Here is a 5,081-nt window from a genome sequence, read left to right on the forward strand (position 1 = left end):
TATATATATAATTTGTGTATTAAGGCTATCATTGGTTTCATGTTAAGAAAATGTCTTAATATCTTAACACTATTTCAAGCCGATCATATGGAAAGATGGTGTTCGTCTCTATTTTGGATTAAAGCGCGAAAAAGCACGGGAACAAAACACGAAATCAAGTGTGGGATGACTCTTGGGCAGCAACTTTTGAATGACTATCTCCCTTAGTTTAACTTTTGGGAAAAAAATTGCGCTGAATGATAAGTTTGCTGATATTATGTTATATCCTGGATACGTGTAATGTTTGTATGTTTATGTGTTCATCAATAGGGCAAGTATCTTCTATGAGTAGAGTTCGTGTGATGTATATATTTAATGTTCACGGTTAAAGAAAAAAAATCTATCCTTGTAGGATCGGCGGAGTGGGTGGTGGTTCCTCTTGGAAATGTCGGAGTCTGAAATATTGCTTGAACATGCAGAGAGAGAAGGTTTCATCCCTAATGTTTAAAATGTTACATATATATCAATTGTCAGACGAATTTCTAATACGAAATTCCTTGCATGACTATCTAAATTATAAATCTTTGTAATTGCTATTAGTAAATGAAAAGCGTGTAATGGAGAATATAGCTGAAAAAATGCGAGAGATCAGGTATGTCTCAAAAGAAGAAAACAGATCTAGACAGATATGGCAACGGAAACAACCATTTCTTGATAAATATGCTGTAAACTACGCCACTTTACGACACCAAGAAATAGAATTAGAAAGGAACAACCTCATCAATACAACAGACGCAAGAACACGTGGCAAAAATACACTCGTTTCACCGTGAATCGAAGACTAGCTACGGTAAAAACTCTTCGTTACTATTACAAGAACGCCCTAATGCACATAGCATTCACAAAAACACAAACAAAACAGATATTCCTTTGATTAAACCATAGGGATAGAAAAACTAGGAGATCATTCTCAAGATCTCAACAAAGGCTATCTATAAGGAACTGGGTTTAAAAAAAAAAGAAAAAAAAAAGACAGTCTAGATCCCGAAGTGAACCTAGATTATTTCTCCAGGTTGTTAGAAATAGTACTACCAATAAAATGAAAAACAATATATGAAACAAGATAGAAAACATAATGAAACCAAGTGAAATACCACGACCAAAATAAAACGTTCATCAAGCAAACATCAACAGTAATAGAAATCGTAAACAGAGAAAAACCCATTTATTAGCGTCAAAATGAAAAACAATATACGAAGCAGGATAGAAAACGTAATGAAACCAAGTGAAATACGACCAGAAAAAGAGAAGAGCCAAGACGGAACATATCCAAAACAACTGAACGTATTGACCCTAAAATATTTGATTTATCTAAAAGAGATTTAAACAATGATGAACGCGAACTTTTTGAGGAAGAACTAAAATTCACACCTACACCAAGTCAACCACCAAGATTTGGAGGAGGATATCCAAAAATTCTGACGGAAATTACGACTTGTTGAATTCTTTGCTACTAAAGGTGGTGATGTTGGTGAATCCCTAGTAAGGAATAAATCAAAATTCACCCGGCCAGAAGGAAGAAATAACTGTCTCGGCCAATACAATGATTTTCTGTCTAAATTTCGCCTTAGACGCAATACTAATGTTAGGCCAAATATTAACAAATCAGAGATATCTGCACTTAAAAACGCCTACAAAACGATAACACAATAATCATTAAACAAGCAAATAAATGGGGTGCAATTGTTATAATTGATGCTACAGGGGGATTTAGTTGAGGTCTAATTGAATGCTACAGGGATTTAGTTGAGGACTAATTGAAGGACACAAAATTCTGCTGTGAAATACCTTCAAATATAGACCACCACACCATGACAAAGGTCAATAACCTGGTTTCAAAACATTACAACCCCCTTACCAGTAACGACAGAGATTACCTCACCAATTTCGAACCGAAACCTAGTAACCTCTATGGCTTACCAAAAATGCGCAAGTCAAAAGAAATTCAACGTGCAGTAAAGAAACAAGAAAGTGAGTACATAAAATTACTACACCCGAAAGACCTAAAACTCAGACCGATTATAGGTAGTCCAGCATGCCCTACCCACGGTCTAAACAATTTTATTGACATCATTTTGAAACCATTATGTACCCACATGGTTTCTCCGGGATGAGATCAACTTCCTGTCTCACCTTCCCAAAACAACGGAATCGAATTTACTTTTACTTAGTTTTGATGTAGTAAGCCTTTACACCAATATTCCACATGATTTAAGAATAAAGGCGATTAAATACTGGGTGTTAAAACATAGAGAAGTGATTCCCAGTAGATTCACCGTACCATTTATATTAGACATAGTCAAACTTATCCTTGAAAATAATATTATATTTCAATGGAAAGAATTACATCCAAGTTAGAGGCACATCGGTTGGAACGAGATTTGCTCCCATTTATACGAACTCCGTAATGGGATACTAAGAAAAACAACTCTATCAAAGAGTAGAGGAAATCTACAACACTGAATTTAGAAGGTATATTGAAGATGTATGGAAGAGATACATTGACGATTGCTTCATAATCTGGACAAAATATCTAGATACTCTGGAAGAATTTAATATCTTCTTGAATAATCTGCACCCAACTCTCCAATTTACAAAGGAGATGATTAATACCAAATTACCATTTCTAGATATAATCGTAATTAAAAGTGACACCACCATCACTGATATATACTATAAGCATACAGACACGCATCGAAATGTCAATCGTGCCATCCAACACGTACAAAACGCAATATCCCATACTGCCTAGCCAGAAAAAATTGTACCATTGTGGAAGATGTGAATATCAGAGACAAACGCTTAACACAGCTCGAAGAATTTCTACTCATTAAAGGATATAATCACGGATCGGGCTATGAAGAACTTGAAACAATCATTAACAAAGGCAAAGTTTGGCCTAAGCAAGAATGACATATCATTCACTGTGTCTAAATGCAATGATAATCGATGTATTACATGTCAGTTCATACATACCGGTCAATATATGAACACAGAAACAAGATTATTTACAAATGCAAATATGAACTGCAAAAGCAGAGATTTAATTTACTGCATCAAATGTTCGAATTGTGAAGAGATATACGGAACATTCACGTATGCACCGACAGCAAATTAGGGATTCTGATGTCCGTCAAATACCTTTAAGCCACAATCTGGCAACATATGTTCAGAAAACGTTTATAATATTCCCATATTCCCATTCTACAAACTACATAACTCAAGTGAAATTGGGAGAAAAGTCAGAGAAAAGAATTTTATTGATAAATCCAAACCCGTTCTAAATGGACAGTTATAGAAACGGTGAATTATAATGATGATGGTGATAATAAAGATGATGGGAGGATGTTAGTAGTGTTGACCAAATGAACATTGACTCGACTGAAATGTTAAAATTTCTGGAGTAACAATAGAAGTCAGTTAGAACAGGAATGTTGTTTACAACATTCCAAGATATAACCAAACAATTATTCTTTTAGATGCAAGTAATGTAAAGAATCCTTTATTTTCGTTTAACGTAGAGGAGGTCTATGTCACTGTTGATGTGGAAATTATGTGTGCTGGTTAGTATCTTCCGGGTTTTCACATCAATGGCTCGCATCTCATCAACCATCCAGTCAAGTAGCCCAAAATGTTGGCATGAGTACTGACACTGCAAGCACATTGTGGGCTACAGTTCTGTTGAATGCAGAGAATTCTGAGATCATTTTTCTTTATTCGGCTGTAATATCCTTTAGTGGTACGTATCTTGTACAGGTGTCAGTGTAAAATGTTTTCACCCACCTCAAGGTAACTGTGACGTTCCTCGTCAAAAACATTGATGGAGATGTTGCTAGTCTGATTTACAGTTTACTCTCTTTTCATAACCATATAGCAACATTTATCCTGATCAAATCCCAGCCCTATATCCTTTAAGAATATTGTAACGCAGGTCAAGGCTCTTTTTCATCTCATACATATCTATCTATCTATCTATCTATCTATCTATCTATCTATCTATCTATCTAGCTATCTATCTATCTATCTATTTATCTATCTATCTATCTATCTATCTATCTATCTATCTATCTATCTAAGTTTCTCATTCTTTCTTTCTTTCTCTTAATATGTATGTGTGTGTGTATGCATGTGCGTGCGCGCGCGTATATGCATGCATACTCTCAGCAACAACATATATATACACATACTTTGTAAAGTTTGTTTAAAAGCATTTCGTGTTTTAGTCGCCGCGTCAAAATGAAAGCAAGACAACACAAGTAAACATAAAACACACATCCGTGCGCGCGCACAAAACAGAGACATTAGCAAACGCCAATAACAAATGTATAACTAAAAGTCAACGATTTGGGTTCTATCTTTTTCTAATGACATACTGGTATATTGTATGTTTTCCGTCATATTTTCCTGCTTTCTATTTGCATGTACGATGTTAACAGACAAACAATGAAGCGAATAACGGAAAGTAACGATTTCTTCCGACTCTTCCTAAAGCTGACTCAGAGTTACTTCAAGTTAATAATGATTGGTCACTTCCTCCATTGATGACAACGTCTGTTGACCCTCCACATCCGATTCAACAAGATAGACAGTCAAAACTAACACCTTCACCGCTATTCCTTATAAGAAAACATTGATCGTCTATAATCCTGTGCATTTCTTGTATTGTTCTTAGGTCTGTTCTGTTAGTTTAATAGAAGAAATTGGATAATAGGTAACTGTGCGAGAAATAGAAATAGCTTGTGTGTATACAAATGTCCATGTGGTGTTCACAGTGAATATTATTTGTTTAACACTGGACGGAAAACGTTATAAAGGAAAAATTAAGGGTAAAAATATATTTCGGACGTAGCCCTTCGTCGGATATGCAGAGGAGAAGCCAAAGAAGGCAAGACAACACACGTAAACATAAAACACACATCCGTGCGCGCGCACAAAACAGAGACATTAGCAAACGCCAATAACAAATGTATAACTAAAAGTCAACGATTTGGGTTCTATCTTTTTCTAATGACATACTGGTATATTGTATGTTTTCCGTCATA

General features: G+C 35.3%; 1 protein-coding gene across 1 annotated transcript in view; it reads right to left on the reverse strand.

Moving 5' to 3' along the window:
* LOC106867428 (MAM and LDL-receptor class A domain-containing protein 1) overlaps positions 1 to 5,081 on the reverse strand; it is a 317,166-nt gene that overhangs the window by 181,944 nt on the left and 130,141 nt on the right. The gene's annotated exons all lie outside the window — the stretch shown is intronic.

The sequence above is a fragment of the Octopus bimaculoides genome, chromosome 8 (assembly GCF_001194135.2).
Source record: "Octopus bimaculoides isolate UCB-OBI-ISO-001 chromosome 8, ASM119413v2, whole genome shotgun sequence".
Classification (NCBI taxonomy): Eukaryota; Metazoa; Mollusca; class Cephalopoda; order Octopoda; family Octopodidae; genus Octopus; species Octopus bimaculoides.